The sequence below is a fragment of the Amblyomma mixtum genome, chromosome 1 (genome assembly GCF_055824585.1).
Source record: "Amblyomma mixtum isolate Tamu chromosome 1, ASM5582458v1, whole genome shotgun sequence".
Lineage (NCBI taxonomy): Eukaryota > Metazoa > Arthropoda > Arachnida > Ixodida > Ixodidae > Amblyomma > Amblyomma mixtum.
In genome coordinates this window covers 134,336,913-134,354,050 of record NC_143012.1, presented here as the reverse complement: position 1 = coordinate 134,354,050, position 17,138 = coordinate 134,336,913, and the positions used below count along the sequence as shown (strand labels likewise).

Below are 17,138 nucleotides of genomic sequence, written 5' to 3'. Positions count from 1 at the left end.
GCTGGAAAGGGCGGAAGGACCACCGGAATCCATAACGGAGGATTAGGGTTGCGTGTTCCTGAATCACGCACAGGTCACTAAACATTTCGGAGCTAAGGCGAGGAGGAACTAGCTCCGACACCGTTGGGTGTCGAACTGAGCTTTTATTGTGCTGCAGACTCTGCGGAGCGAAGTGCCAACTTCACTGACTGCCACCGCACTCGGCGCGACCGTTGTGGCTTAGGTGGCAAAAAGGAGAAATCCCACCAACGGGCCCGAAACAAGGAAAGTTTTTAAATGGATCCCCCCAAAATTGCCGACGATTACGTTTACTTTCTAATGCGAGATTTGAGCGCATCTCATCAGCTGTTTCAGCTTTTCACATCTGTCTCTACAGCCACGCAGCTTAAAGCTCGACTGAGGTGTCCACTGTTCCAGGAGGGCAGTTATGCCCTTTCCCTCTGCTTTCCAAGCTCCGGTTCATTGGTTTCGCAGCTTAAAGTGCGACTAAGGTGTCCACTGCTGGTTACGAGGGAACACGGCGACGCCGCACAACGCAGGAACGGGCGCCACAGAGCTGCGCTCTAAAACAGCGCGCTGCGCCGGCTGCGGAGCTGGTTACGAGGGACAACGGCGACGGTGACGCCGCGAAACGCAGAAATGGGCGCCAAAGTGCTGCGCTCTAAAATCATCCTGGCGTTCCTTGTCTATGGAACCGACGTAGACTGCTAAAAACTACAGCCATGTAACGGACCTTCTAAATTCACTGGTTACCTGTATCATTTACTCTACAGAAGAGAAACTTAGGGCTTCTGCACAAAATTATTTTTAAAAAGTACAGTCTTGCGACGAGACGGAGAGCAGCCGTTTAGGGCCCACGAAATCATACGCTCGAAACTAAATATGAAGCAGTTGCATTCACCATTCATCATTTTAAAACAAATACAGTATGCTGAATGTGCGTTCACCCACACCTCACTGTGGCACTACATGATTAAGAATGATTTTTGATCAGTTACCAGCGCCATATGTGCTAGGATAGTGCCACGTATCATTGTAGTGTCCGTTGGTTCGCGCTCGAGGCCGCAGGAAAGGGGTGTTATCACTTTTGTTCGTGACGCGAGAAGCGACCTCACTAATCTCGATTGATCGCAGCCATGAAGAGCTGCATCTATGTTTTTCCAAATTACTGTAGATGATCTTGTCCTGTTATCATAGAGAAAGATATTTGTAAAGAGCGGACACTCGGCGAAATCTGGCTCCAGGAAATGACGCGCAATCCTCCTCCTCCAATAGATAATCTGCCGCCTCCAGGATGGCGCCACCAGTCTCTAAACTGGCGCGCGCGCGCGGGCGGGTAGCCGGCGCGGCGGCTCAGACAAGGTCTATTGAAATAGGTCGCGAAGCCGGAGCCCGAATGCGGTCCAGAACCAAGTGCTAGCGACATCAAATTATGGGTGGAACTAAAGCGCCAAAATGAAATGAGTGGACAAACAACTAGAAGAGGAAAATAATTAGGACATATTTTGTGTTTAAAAAGCGTTCAAAAACAATTGCAGTGATTCCTTTTTAAAATATTTTAGTTGTGTGCATTTTGTTAGAAAGTATAGCGCTTGCTTAGTAAAAATTTATGACAGCGTTTGCTCAGAGTAGCGGCAATGGCAGCGGGACGATGCCAAGGTTGACGATGCTCTGATGTAATACCCTGGTCATATCTTTTGACCATTCTGCTTGCTTTTGTTTGAAACTCGATTCTGCTAGCCCTACTTTTTCCTCGTTGCTTGTTGCTCGAGTTCTTGGTGTGCATCGTTCGTGTACAGTTTCCACTTTTGCCTTTTGCCAGCGCTTCTGTTTAGTTTCGTTCCGTTGGGTGCGGTTCTGTCGCTTTTGCCCCCAAAGGGCATCGTCTGTGGCCATGGCGCCCCAGTACGCAAAAAAGAAGTGTGCGGTTGCACGATGTGCGAGCGATAACCTGTCTGGCGGCGTCACATTTCATCGCTTCAGCGCGACACCTGCGACATTCAGCGCGACACCTGAGGTGAGGACGAAGGAAAAAGGCACAACGAGAACTGACTACCTAAAAATAGCGTTGGTGGTCGGCACTCGTGTCTTCTTTCTTCGTTCTCGTGTCGGGTGTCGCGCTGAAGCGTCGCGGCGTTTAGTAGTTTATTTTTCCCGCCAAGCAGCACCTGACGCTGACGTCACGTATATGACGTCACTAAAACACGTGACTTCGACGTCGCGTTTTTGTTTTAATTATGACGTCAGTTTTTAGTTGTCCACGCATTTCGAAGACGGCGCTGGCTGCGCACCACAAGCCGCCATGTTTTGAACGTATGGGCTTCTATGGAGCCTACGCTACCATAGTACATCTACCTTGGCTCAGACCCATCCGACTCCGAGCAGCAGACAACGGAGCGTCGTGGGGGCAGTTTTGTGCGCGTGAAAGCGTAAGGCGTATTTGTTCGTGCGGGGAGACCGCAATTTTTTTCGTCTCTCTTGCCCTTCGACGCAGAACTCCTCCTGTTTAAGACGGCGGCAAGGTGAGAAATGTTTATTTGTGGAAGTACGCTGTATTGTATGCAATTTAGGCGGCCGCGCCGGCCGCCGTTGCCTGTCTGCAGTTCGTGAAGCGGCGCGCTCGCTCTGTGGCCAGCCGGCTGTTGTTCACGGCTTTCTTGCAGTTTGTGATAACGTCAGGGAAGGAATGTTTTGTTTTTGCAAAAGTACGCTACATTTCAAGCACTTTATGCAAAATTACACTGGATTTCGAGCACTCTAGCTTAGTACGCCGGCGCAGTTGTGAAGGGCGCGCGCACGCTGCGTCATGCTACGCCGTGGGCGGGAGCGGCGGGAGGAATGATGCTGCATGATGCAGCCTCGCCGGTCGGTGCGTAGAAACAAAAAAAAAAAACCTGCCCACGGCCTGTGGCCCGACGCGCTGTGCCTAGCGGTTAGTTTTGCTTGGTTTCGCGCTTTCTCGGGACGTCACGTTTTTGTATGGCCCCCGACAATATGTAACTTCTTTTGGGTGACATTTGTCGGTGTAAGGTGAAAATGTAGTTTTTTGAAAGTGGGCGAACGGCGAAGACGACCGTTCCCGCGTAGCAAGTACGGGACCGGAGTTTTCAAGACTGGTGGAAAAAAAAGACCACGCACGAAAAGCTCAAAAACCTTACTCTTGTAGTACGTATGTGTGTATGTACTACATACGTGTGAAAGAGTCCGTTATCTGCGCTCGTGGAAACTCACATTTCGCCCGTGCATTGACAACACAGGGATGCGCTTTTGAAAACCGGCAAAAAAAAAAGGCAACGCGTCGGGCTTTCTAAACTCTAAAGAGCTTGAAAACCAAGAACTGTTGCGCCGATAGTTTAATTTTCTATGCTTCTTAAAACATACGTTGCACCCATGTATTTCTCAGTGCACCTGATACATTGTGTACTTCTGGTTCCTAGTCCGTGTTGTGGCCGTCTTTGTACGAAATATTCTCGAACAAACCGCGTACTCTGCTGTCCACCTAGGTTTTAGAAGGTAGACAATAACGTCGGGGAATGAGAAATGCTTGCAAAAGGCTGATTGGTATCTGCCGTGTAGTAGGGTATGTGTATTGTACTTTGCGCAACGACGTTCAGCACGCGAGTTTCGCAAAAAACATGTTTACTCCGCTCGTAATTTCGTTCCCTCGCCGCTTTCGCACCTTTTCACTGTTTACAGAGTTACAATATAAGGAGACTGAGAATGACCGTACTTGCGAATTTTTCAGGTGATGCCACCCGTCGGCAACACCTGCTGTGTGCCGTGGTGCCGCAACAGGATCACCTTGAGCAGGAGGCCAGGAACCATCTTCTTCCGCATCCCACGGCTTTGTTTATGTTGCACAAAATAAATGTTCTCATTTCACACAAAACCTGGTGTCTTTTGTGGAGTGCTCATATTTGGCAAAGGCTGTGATGCAGCTGCGTTCATGGCTGGTCAAAAGCACTCGAAATCTATTTAATTATACGCTGCCAACGGCGCAGCGGGGCGCGGCGTATGCTAACATTCAAACCGCGCGCCCCTGAAACCGGAACCGGAAGTCGTCCCAGGCAGCGAGGCGCAGCGCATGCAGACATTCAAACTGCGCGCGCCTGAAACCGAAACCGGATGTTATGAGACTCCGCCCGCTTGGTGCGCTGCAGTCAAATGGGCCGCTGGTGCCTATGGGAGTGTCCGCTCTTTACCAATATCTTTCTCTATGCTGTTGCTGTTATCTCGAAGTTTCCTTGCCGGCTTTAAATTGTGCAATGGAGCGAGCGGCGGGCATTCGTAGTTCGACGACTGACGAGCACGTTTGTTGCTTACGCCACCGCCGAATGATTCAGTTCTTTTGCGGGCGCAAGTCAGCCGAAATAAAGAGCTTCGTTTCCAAGTCTTGTTGGTGTATTTCAACAACCGCCCGCGTTGCTTCCATTGCGGCGAAGCCGGCCATATACTTCGCCACTGCCCGTACAGTCGCATGGGCATCCGAGGATCTTCTTACGACGCCCCACGAACCCGACCCGGCCAGCGACCAGCCGAAATCGAAAAGTTTTTGCGTCGGGAAGAATGCTCATCGCCGAGCCGCCTATCACGTTCCCCGTCACCATCGTCACCGCGCTATGTATCTCCTAGCCGAGGCTACGCAGTGCGTGGACGCTACCCCAGCCCCCGAAGGCTAAACTGAATAAAGCAGCCTCTGGATGTGACGTTGCTTCTGAGCGCAAGGACAAATATCTTCCATCGACCAAAACGCAAGACCATGCCTCATCTACGACGACACCACCGACGACGACGACGCGGCCAGAGTTGAAGCTTTTACCACCGCGCAGAGAAGTAACGTCGGAGTACGCCCACCCCAGCCTCACTGCTCGAAGAAGCCGAGATCGCACACCGAAGACAACGTACAATACGAAAACGCGAACAAGTGACCTTGAAGTAACGGTCGACGGCCACACGGTTACTGGCTTGGTCGACACAGGAGCTGACTACTCCGTCATGAGCGGGTCATTCGCTATCCGACTCAGGAAAGTGGCAACAACTTGGGATGGACCGCTGATCCGCACCGCAGGTGGTAACCTTATTACGCCGTCAGGACGCTGCACCGCGAGAGTTACTGTAAATGGGAGAACCTATGCTACAACCTTCCTGGTCCTACAGAAATGCTCGCGAGACGTGATTTTGGGAATGGACTTCCTGAATGAACATCGGGCGATCATCGACTTTCGATCTCAGTCGGTCAAGCTTTCCACAGACAAAGCCATATCTGCAGCGACGACAGCGACTCATCACGTTGCCTTAAACGTCCTCGACGAAGCATTGAGCGTGCCGCCCCGATCAAGTGTCGTCGCCTGCATAGGTACTGGAGACATTGAAGCTGCCGAAGGAGTCATCGAGGGGAACACCCAGTTTCTCCTGGATCGAGGACTGGGCGTGAGATCATTTAATTGCTAATGGTGTGCGGTGTATGTCCGATGAATTATTCTGCACTCGGTGAGCAGCGCTTTAAGGACGCCAGAGAAGAAGACATGCCCTCTGTCACTTAGGGGTTCATGAGGACAACCGTGGCAAAAAAAATTATCGGCAAAATGAACGATGCCACATCGCGAGCAGTAGCAGCAGGTAGCGCATCGGTTTCAGCAATACGTGGTCAGGTGATCAGCGGCAACAGTGATCCCGTGGTTTCCAGCAGCGGTTTACGGCAGAGGGCCATATAGATCAATTCCAACACAATCAAAGTGGCGAGGCGGGCAGGGTGCAAATTGCCAGCGGCGTGATCAGGCGGTTGCTTACGGCGTTGGCAGGCCGGGTACGAGAGGAAATATCTGAGGATGAAGTTACACGTACCACGCCAGTAGTACCTGAGACGGATGCGAGTGTACGTCTTGAACACTCCGACAGGACCGGAACAGGTGCATATTTGGTAGTGTAGATTTTGTGTAATGACGAGAAGCAATTTGCATCCATCAGGATTAGAGTTACGCCAATAAACAAGGCTAGCGCGAATGGCAAATTGTGAAGCTTCACGGTAAACGGCGCGGGATGTTGGAACCGCAGGTGGATCGGATAGAAAGTGGGGAAGGGGAGCATTCCATTGATCTTGACTCTGCTCTGAAGGCTGATGCTGAGCGAAGGCGCAGGGGCTTCGAGGCGGAGAGGCTGTCAATTTCAGCTGGTAGCGGGAAGTGGGGCAAGGCATCCGCGTCCTGGTAGAAGGGTTGAAACGCGGGCCAGTTGGTACATTGTAAACTGAGAAAAAACCAGTCACACAAGACGACGGACAAGAAGAGTGTACACACCACAACGACTGGACTAGTCCAGTGGTTGCGTCCTGGTACTTTCGGCCCGACCGGTAGTCGAAGCCTATGGTATGTCCTCTTAGGCGGAGAGTCGATCGAGCCAGTCGGCCGTAGCGAACCTTCAACGAGGAGAGCCACCAAAGGGCATGTTGGTCGGTGACCACGTGAAAAGGAACGTAATAGATGTGAGAGCTTAACTTGCCGTGGGCCCATAAAATGACTAAGCACTCTTTTCTTCGTGACGGAGTTGTTGGACTCAACTTTCGTTAGGGTGTGGCTGGCGTAAGCAACTACAAAATCGTCGAATCCAGATTTGCGGTGAGCGAGCACAGCGCGTAGTGCAATACTACTGGCGCCCGTGTGTACTTCGGTTGGTGCTTGAGGGTGAGAGTGGCGAAGGATGAATGGTTCCGTGAAGAGATTGCGTAAGGTATTCTGGGTGCAGTCGCATGCGGCGTCCAACTCGAGAAATCCATGTTGCCGCCGAGGACCTGAGTTAAAGGGGCAGCAATGCAGCAAAGTTGCGAATAAAAGGCCGAAAATAGTAATAGAGCCCTAGGAAGCTTCATATGAAGGTCGGTTTTCGAAAAGCAGTCAGAGCACGAAGTTGGACGGTGTCAGAACGGGTGTTCTCCTTTGACACAACGTGGTCGAAAATGATCAGTTAACGAGCAGCAAAGTTACCCTTCTTAAGTTGAGCTGCAGGCTGGCGTCAGTAAGGCAGGCTGTTGCGACCCAGGTAGCATGGCCTGACCGGTGATGGGACGAGGAGGATGGGAGACTGGGTTAGGAGGAAGGAAAAGAAAACTTTATACACTTATTTACATTATTTACAAAAGAGTGACTGAGAGTGACTCTCAGTGGAAGAGAACTTCGCCAACCGGTGTCGACGGGAGTTAACAGGCTTCTCCCTCGGCCACACTCACAGCCGAGTTAAATAGGGTTCGGATTCTCCAGATCCCTGACTAGGGAATGAAGTTCGAAGAACACTGTCCAACCGGATGGACAGATGTGGACGCTGGTGTTACTACCCACGGCAGGGGCGGTGCTGGGCTGTCTCGCTCTCTCGCAGCTCGGTCGATGGGAAGGGGTAGGTGCGGAGTATTCAAACACGGCTGGAAATGAATCTACCGCAGTCTAACAGCAGGTGAACGGACGTCCTCGTGCTTCAACGCCGGATGTCCAAAACACGAGACCTCTGCCGAGGAAACAGCTGTCTTTCGATTAACAGCAGCTGCACTCCGTCGTCCGGCGACCCGAAGGTAGACTCGGTCTGACGCCACCACCGTCGCTACTGCTTCCGCTGCTGTTTGCCGCTGCTAATGCCTTCGCCAGCCCCCTTCGCATCTTCGGCCTTCGCTGGTCTTCGACCTTCGTCGCCGCCGCCGTGGTCACCTCCGGTCAAGGAAGTCCGCTGCCTTAATCCACTTAGGCTTGGAGGGGGGCATCACAAGCACTACACGGGTCTGCCGCCGTCGCGAGGTTGTCGGCCTTGTCGACCGTTCTCGGTTGCTGCTTGCTCGGGCCCACGTGGCCGGAAGTACGATCATGACAGCTCGTCCGCCGCAAGGTAGAGTCCTCGAAAGGGGTTACAGCTCTACGCTGTCCTCTGAAGATGCCGCATCAGCTGGGAAGGTCCTCTGTTTCTTGGGTGATCCATGGGACGGTGTCTGTCTCAGGTAGAGCATTAGTGATCAAGTCTGCACAATGCCCCCACCCCGGCAAGGCAAGAGCACCACCCTCTCCCGAGTTGCGCCAGGTGAAACAAAGAACAAGGCCTTAAGCTGTGCTGCTAGATTCACTACTTGGCTCCCCCCTCAGGCGGTCTGGCTGGGCGTGCTGCGGACGTGACCTATGCGGGCGATTCAATGCCAACGCATGTTTGAACTTTGAATCAGGTTTTATGCTAGAAGAAATTACAGCTGCCGTTGCGATCCACAGACGGACGGCCGATAGATCAGTTGAGAGGATAGTAGAGCTCCACTACTATTCATGTAATCTCAAACACTAATCTATACATAACAAAGAACATACATAACCCACACACTGCACCTATACATTACGAAAAACGCTCAAATGCTGTCATAAAAAAAATTTTTACGTAGAGAATTTACAAGCGTATTTAAGCTACATCATTCCAGCCAGAAATAAGAGCTCAAACATCGTTTGCGTTTTTTTACCGGAGTGAATGAATTAAAAAAAAAACAGTAAATACATGACGCATGCATTCCTGGAATACCCCTACTTCAGCCGCGCCCGGCGCGGTCGGGCGTTCGGTCTGTAGACCGGCTAAGGCTTCACAGAAGCCTCGGGAGTGATCAGTTCCGTCTCTTTGCTACTGACATGCAAAGCCCGGGCAGCGGTGGAAAAGCTTTACGCGAGAGGGGCGCTTCCTCCTCTCTCGGCCCCTTTCTTTCCCGGTCTCTCTCTGACCCACGCGGCTCTGCGGCACCCTATTGTCCGGTAGCCGCGCGTTCCCTTCTTTAGCAAGCAGCAGGCGTCACGTCTCCTGACAACCCTTGCCGCGGTCCAACAATGGAGCAAGTGGCTTACGCCCTGCATGTGCAGGACGGGCGCTATATCAATTTGTTGTTCCGTTACGCCCTCCAGTTAGCTCGTGGCGTCCTAATGTTTTTACATTTTTTTTTCTGTATGGCGGAATAATGCCACCAGGTGGCCGCTGGTAGCATCAAACGACAAGGAGGTGAAGGTTGGCTCACGCGCCCTGAGAGTTTCTCTGGAAACGCTGCTGGTGAGCAGTGTCGCATTGCTTGGTTCCGTGATATGTAACATTTCAGATCAGAAACTTTCATAACAGAAAGAGAGGCTCAGACATTGTGCTCTTCGGTGTCTATGCTAGTTTTGGTTCTCTTTTTTCCTTGATATTTTGGCAGCAGCTCTGTTTTATACACGTCATAAAACAAACATTTTTGTTGTGAGCGAATTGGATCAGCCCGTGCTACTTCCTTCTTCTGTGTGCCCCTCGCACTTTCTGCATGGATCATGGTGCACCTTGAAATTGTATTTTCTATTAAAGCTCATCCACATTTCTTGGCCACTTGTGTAAAATTCTCTCTTCAGGTGATCCAGATTCCTCAAGGGGAAGCAAATACAACTTTTAAACATCATTTGCGTGTGCTGCTGAGAGATTAAGAGATCACTATCTTTTTGTTGTTTAGATAACTGTTGTAGATATTGTGCCAGAGAATGCGTTAACGATGTTACATTATTCTGAGCCCTCATGGCACCAGTAGCAATGCTCGTCTCGTGCATGAAATCTATAACCGTAAGAATTTGCCGCATTTTGTCATCCTTTATCATTCTACAAGAGGTGGTGTAATGCCAAGCAAATGGACGAGAGAGGTTCTCTTCCCCTATTCCCACTGAACAGGGGGGGGGATGAGGGTACGGACATCAGCGTAGCCAGATTTGTATGTATATATATATATATATATATATATATATATATATATATATATATATATATATATATATATATATATATATATATACAGGGTGTTTCACCTAAGACTTTCTGCAATTTTTAAAAATAAGCTACTTGAATTAGATGCGCGCTTTTTCTGGCATAGCATTGTAAGTGGTGTAGTACATCATAATGCAGCTATGACGTGCTAACTAGCAGGCTTGTTAACCAATATTTAATAGTTAACTTTGAAACTATTACACTTGGGCTCCTTAATTATTGAGAGGCATGTAGCCCACCGTAAGCAATACCCACATCAGTTTTTAGAATTTCGAAAACGCGGTTACCCTCGGCGCTGTGGCCCAACAAATTTTGGCTATCTCGACGAGTTAGGTTCACTGGAGAGGTTGCTTTGCCTGCAAGCTTCTCAAACCGCATGCATTTTGGCGCGATGTAGGCGAAATTTGTTGGGCCACAGCGCCAAGGGTAACCGCGTTTTCGAAATTCTAAAAACTGATGTGGGTATTGCTTACGGTGGGCTACATGCCTCTCAATAATTAAGGAGCCCAAGTGTAATAGTTTCAAAGTGAACTATTAAATATTAGCTTAGCTGCATTATGATGTACTACACCACTGACAATGCTATGCCAGAAAAAGCGCGCATCTAATTCAAATAGCTTCTTTTTAAAAATTGCAGAAAGTCTTAGGTGAAACACCCTGTGTGTATATATATATATATATATATATATATATATATATATATATATATATATATATATATATATATATATATATATATATATGTCTTATTGACAGTCGTGTCCAGCTGGGAGGTGCTCGACAGGTGCGTGGCCGTGCAACAACTTTCGTAGAAAAATGCGAAAACTTGTTCCTTCTCCTGGCCGCGAGAGCAAAAAAAATATAAAATATGACCCTCCAACAGAGAGAGCAGACAACAGAAAAAAAGAAAAAAAAGGAAAAAAAAGAGAAAATGAACAGAGCAAGGATGAAACCTCGAAAAAAAAAGTGAAATAGGTAAAAGAAAACCTTTTAAGTAGTGCTTTTTCTTTGCACCCAGCTATAGTGCACCCACCCCTGGTTGAGGGGAAGTATTGGAAGGAATGTAAAAAAAGAAAGAAATATATAAAAAATATATATAAAAAATGTGAGCTTACATAGTAAAATTAAAAAGGAAAAATAAAAATAAAATAAGAAATTGACACGACTGTCAATAAGCAAGCCTGTGGTGCTTAACAAAGCAGAGGCCGCATCTGGACGTTGTATTTTCTGAGTGAGTACCTGTTCCTCGCACTCTTTTTTTTTTGGTGTACGTGTGTGTGGGTCGCACTGCCTCTAATAATTTTTTATGCGTATTTTTCTGCTATGTGCTTTGTGTTTCCCACTTAGCTGTTCTGTGCCCGCCCCTATAAAAAAGGGGATGCATTAACAATGTAAAATCACTCCTGAAGAAGATCGGTCTTCCGATCGAAACGTCGAGTTGAATAAATATGTTCCTTTAACGAAGCGTATACTTCGCTATATATTCTTATAAGCAGTCTAGTACTTCACGCTTTCGCAACCTATATATATATATATATATATATGTTGTAGCAGATGAAATGGGTTTTATAAGGTGAAGGCTGGACGGAACACAGCTGGCTGCAAACAGCTCAGAGCCCAGATCAGTCTGCGCGCGCCTCCCTCTTCCTCGAAGTCCTCAGTAAGCCGCTACGCGGCGTAACAATTTTCCCGGGGGCAGGCGATTCTCGTCCTCGATAAAGTCAGGCAGATCGGCGCTGGCAGCGCTTCAAGCGGGCCACATGAGCGACTTGTGTCTTGCGGGAACGACGTTTATCCGTCGTCACCTTGGCGATGACATAATTCACGTCATTCAGTCGGTCCAACAAGACGAATGGGCCACCGTACTTATACAGAAACTTCTGATATAATCCTCGCTTGCGGATTGGCGTCCAAAGCCAGACAAAGTCTCCAGGAGAGAAAGTGACTGCACGATGATGTTGGTCGTAGTATTCTTTTGAGCGGCGTTGAGAGGCCAGGGTATGTAAACGGGCTATACGACGGCCTTCTTCGGCACGGCATAGTATCTGGGCAACGGACGCGTTGGCGTTGAGGGAAAACGGGAATATAGTATCGAGGAAAACGCGGGGAGTTCGGGCATATAGAAAACAGAAGAGAGAATACCCGGTGACCTCATGATTTGCCGTGTTATAAGCGTACGTCACATATGGCAACACGGCGTCCCAGTTGCGATGGTCAGACGAGACGTACAGGGACAACATATTTGTCAGGGTGCGGTTGGTGCGTTCGGTAAGACCGTTGGTCTGCGGGTGGTACGGTGTAGAGTGCCGGTAGTCTGATCCACAGAGCCGGAGCATTTCTTCCACGACATCAGCAGTAAATTGCCGTCCACGATCACTTATTATAACAAGGGGTGCGCCGTGGCGAAGAATAACAGAGTGGAGAAGAAACGACGAAACATCATCAGCCTTGGCGGTAGCGAGAGCAGCGGTTTCGGCGTATCGGGTAAGATAGTCCACGCAGACGATCACCCACCGGCGTCCCTCTAAAGACTTTGGGAAAGGACCAAGCAGGTCAATTCCAATCTTTTCAAAAGGGGAAGTGGGTAGTTTGACGGGCTGCAAAGGACCGGCCGTCGTGGTGGTTCGGGCCTTAAGGCGTCGGCATTGTTCACATGGCGCAACGTACTGCTTGGTGGTTTCATAAACTTGCGGCCAATAAAAACGCTGCCTAATTCGATGGAGGGTACGAGAGAAGCCTAGATGACCAGACGTGATGTCATCGTGCATAGCGTGCAAGAATTGCGACTGGAGACTTTTCGGGACGACCAAAAGCAGGGCAGCACCATCGACAGAGTAGTTCTTCTTGAAGAAAATATACCCTCTTTGATAATAAATGGGGTTGAATCTACTCCTCCTCCTGCCGCTTCTTTAAGGGGCTGCAGTGAAAGGTCCCTTCGTTGCTCTCGGCTAAAGGTCGCCATACTGGGGAACGTCGGCTCGCACGAGGCTAAACACTCTTCGAAACAGTCTTCATCATTGACGGAGGTTGGCAACGGGTGGCGTGACAAGCAGTCTGCATCATTATTACTGCGCCCACTTTTGTATCAAACAGCAAAGTTATATTATTGTAGGCGCAATGCCCAGCGCGCCAAACGACCAGATGGATCGCGAAATCCGATGAGCCAGCAGAGAGAGTGATGGTCCGTAACAATGGTGAAGTGGCGTCCATATAGATATGGCCGGAATTTGTGCACAGCGAATACAACGGCGAGCCACTCCAATTCGGTGACAGTGTAGTTGCGCTCACATTTCGTTAACGTGCGGCTGGCATAGGCAATAACGTACTCAGCCCCACCGTGCAGCTGGACAAGCACAGCCCCAAGACCGACGCCACTACCGTCAGTGTGGATCTCCGTCCGAGCAAAAGGGTCGAAGTGCCGCAGGAGGGGTGCTGACGTGAGAGAAGATTTCAGCTGATGAAAGAAAGAGTCGCACTTGGGGGTCCACACAAACTGCGAATCCTTATGCAGAAGAGAAGTGAGGGGGGTGGGTAATCTGTGCAAAGCCAGCAATGAAGCAACGAAAATATGAGGAGAGTCCAAGGAAGCTCCGAAAGCTTTTCAGGGTGCGTGGAGGCTCGAAATCTCGTACTGCAGCGATCTTCTGCGGATCCGGCCTGATACCATCCTGGTTGACGAGGAAGCCAAGAACTAGAGTTTACCGGTCCCCAAAATGGCACTTTTTTGAGTTCAAAATGAGTCCCGCCGATCCGATGCATTCGAGAACAATATGGAGTCTTTCATTGCGCTCTTGGAAAGTCTTGCCGAAAATGATGACATCATCCAGGTAACCCATGCAGATTTCCCATTTTAAACCACGAAGGATCGTGCCCATAAATCGCTCGAACGCTGCGGGGGCGTTGCATAATCCAAATGGCATTACATTAAATTCGTACAAACCATCTGGGGTTACGAAGGCTGTCTTTTCACGGTCGGATGGATGCAGGGGAATTTGCCAATAACCAGATCGGAAGTCAACAGAGGAGAAATATGACGCCGAATACAGACAATCGACTGCGTCGTCAATGCGAGGTAGCGGGTATACGTCTTTCTTTGTTAGCGCATTTATACGACGGTATAGTCAAAGCAGAATCACCAAGAGTTGTCCTTTTTTCGCACTAGGGTCACAGGGGCGGCCGACGGACTGGAAGATTCGCGAATGACTCCTTTCTGCAGCATTTCGTCCACCTGTTCTTGAATGATCTTGCGCTCTGCCGGGGAGATTCTGCAAGGTTTCGGGCGAATAGGGGGTGCGTTTCCTGTGTTAATTGCATGCTGTATTCGAGAGGCTGGGAAATGACTACCCGATCCCTTAGAGGCAAAGTCGAACACTTGAGCATGACGCGCCACCATTTTGTTGCAGCGTATGGCGTTCACTAGACGGAAGTGATTTGTTGACCATGCGCTCAAGCTCAGCAGAAAATTCAGACTTCCCGGGCGCTGCTCCGCTGACATCAGAAATAGTTTCAATGGCGTGGGTCACATGGTTCTCAAATCTTGCGAGTGCTAAACCAGAAGGAAGACGAACAGGCTTATCTGACACGTTCACAGTCCAGACGAGTGCGCCTCCATCCACTGCCTCGACGACGGAGCGTGGCACCAAAATATTTTTTTTCGCCCCGTTCGAGACATTTGGCTCGACGACTAATGAGTTCGTGCCCACGAAATGTGGGGCGATTTCACAAGCACAAATGTTGCCGTCATCGCCGGCAGCAGCACATCTTCCTGCAGGGAGAGAACTCCTTCATGAGGCTGGGGCATGTTATCCACTAATACGGGGATGATGTTTGGCTTCAAAGAAATTTCGCCGGCACTGAAGTCTAGTGTTGCACCACACTCGCGCAAAAAGTCAACACCCAAGATCACGTCATGCGTGGCACGCCTCGATACAACGAATTCTGTTCGGTAGCACTCGTCACCAAGCACAACTGAAGCGTAGCACAGGCCAACCGGAACTAAAGTTTCACCCCCAACTCCACAAAACGTACCGACTCTGTCCCACACAAACATAACTTTCTGTCGAAGGCGGTTTTTAAATAAAAGCCTCATAACGGACACAGCGGCACCAGTGTCAACTAAAGCATCCGTTTGAACATTGTCTACAGTCACTGGCACTTTGTTCTTGAGCATGATTATAGGCAGAAGTATTCGCGATGTTGGCTGTCCGGCTACATTACCTCCATCGGTCGCACCGCCTAGTTTCTCAGCGGTGAAGAAACAAAGCGGCGACGTGGGGATAGTGAACGGCCTTGTCGCGGCGGCGGCGGAGTGATGCTGCGATCGGAGACAGGGGAGTCATTGTGTGCACCGCGTTGGGGAGAAGGAGGCCGACAGAAGGTAGCGGGTGGCTGCTCCCAATGGGCGTCATTCCTGAAGCGTGGTGTGCGTTGCACAGGAGGTCGAGAAAACTGGCGCCGCGGGCAAATGTGGGAGATGTGTCCGCTGAACCCGCAGCCGTAACATATCGGTGGCTAGCGGCTTTGGTAGCTCACAGCAGGATCCCTTAAAGGCCGAGGAGTGACGACGGAGGCGTGACGAGACGCACCACGAGGTACTTATCAGGACGGGATGGAAGCTGCTGGAAGTACGGGTGCGACTTCGATTGTTGGCTCTGCTCAATACCGGAGTTGTAAAATGGGTCGTTGTTATTTGGTGCAGTCCATGGCGTACGTACGCTGCTCAAATGATGGCATGGGCCCCGAAGCCCGTTGGGAAAGTTCATCAGAATTTGTACGCCGCCGTTGAGCAGCCAACTCCTCGCGTACAATCCTCCTGACTATAGAAGCGATGTCTTCTGGCCCGGGGATGTCGATGCTGGCGACGGTTGTCACATTGGAGAGGCGGCCGAATTTGGGTGCTATCCGGCGTGCTTTAAGCGCCTCAAATGCAAGACATTGCTTTATGACATCCGCAACCGTAGCAAGGGTAGCTCGGGAAATCAGGAAGTTGTACACGTCCTCAGCACTCCCCTTGAGAAGGTGCCTTACCTTATCTTCTTCTAGCATTTGCCGGTTGACCAATCGACAAAGTTTCACTACTTCCTCGTTGTATTTCGTGAATGTTTCACCGGGTAGATTGAGCTCTTTGGGAAAGTTGATGCTCAGCGTTCCTTCCTCGCAAGGGTATCCCCGAAGGTATTCGTGATTTCTTCGACAAACCGGCTCTAGGTCGTAAGATTTCCCTTGTGGTTGTCGAACCAAGTCAGAGCCGTGCAAGCAAGGAAGAAAACAACGTTGTACAGGCCGGCGGTAGCGTCCCAACGGTTGTATTTGCTGCACCTTTCGTAATATCGGAGCCATTCTTGAACGTCGTCTTCGGTCTCGCCGTGGAATGTGCGCGGATCTCGCTGATGGGTCAAGGTCGTCTCCTCTTCAGCTCGCAGTCCCTGGGTCTGCGTCGCTTGCGTGGTAGCCATTGAAACGAACTCCTCAGGCGACAGGGGTGGCAAACCTGCTACACGGCGGCTGCGATGGGGTACTGGTGAATCCAGGACGTGTTTACCCAGCACCTAGCACCAAATGTAGCGGATGAAATGGGTTTTATACAGGTGAAGGCTGGACGAAACACAGCTGGCCGCAAAGAACCCAGAGCCCAGATCAGCCTGCAAACGCCTCCCTCTGCTTCCTCCAAGTCCTATATATATATATATATATATATATATATATATATATATATATATATATATATATATATATTGAAAGGGGGTTCGCGTACTAGTGAACTCAGCTATACAGTTCACCAAACAGCTGAGCGGACGGCAGCAAAATCACAGCCAGTCTACACAGCCAGAGAGCTGGAGCCGCGCGCCGGCACACTTCGTCGTCAACTTCTTCGTCTGCCATCGAGGCAACCTGAGGCACATACATAATAGTTCAGGCGCGTTCATTGTAATTCACTACAATGGCCCCTGGATGGAAGAGGAGCCATCCTGGCGACCTATGGTGATGGCAAGAGGAGCGGGTCGTAATAAGTCTTGAGGCGACTGACATGACAAGCTCACGGCCGCGACGACGCAAGTCCGAAGAGGGTGTAAGCGGCTCTACAATATAATTAACAGGGGATGTTGATTCGACGACGCGGTAAGGGCCATGATGTTCTCTGCGAAATTTCGAAGACTGTCCTGGTGTAGTGGAGGGGACCCAAAGCCAAACTAATGAACCTGGAGAGAAAGCGTGCGCGGTTTGATGGGCATCGTGTTCATGCTTTCGGCGACCTTGGGAGTCCGAGGTGAAAGAACGGGCCAGTTGGCGACATTCCTCGGCGTGCTTGGCGAGTTCGGAAAGGGGCGTGCATTCGGAGGCGTCCGGAGTGTACGGCA

At 50.0% G+C, this 17,138-nt stretch overlaps 1 protein-coding gene and 1 long non-coding RNA gene across 2 annotated transcripts in view; both read left to right on the top strand.

Moving 5' to 3' along the window:
* LOC149367653 (acetylcholinesterase-like) overlaps positions 1-17,138 on the top strand; it is a 176,860-nt gene that overhangs the window by 14,633 nt on the left and 145,089 nt on the right. The gene's annotated exons all lie outside the window — the stretch shown is intronic.
* Positions 2,387-3,889, top strand: LOC149367655 (uncharacterized). The gene is made up of 2 exons (XR_016285042.1): positions 2,387-2,522; positions 3,746-3,889. It is a non-coding gene; the product is annotated as an uncharacterized LOC149367655 (long non-coding RNA).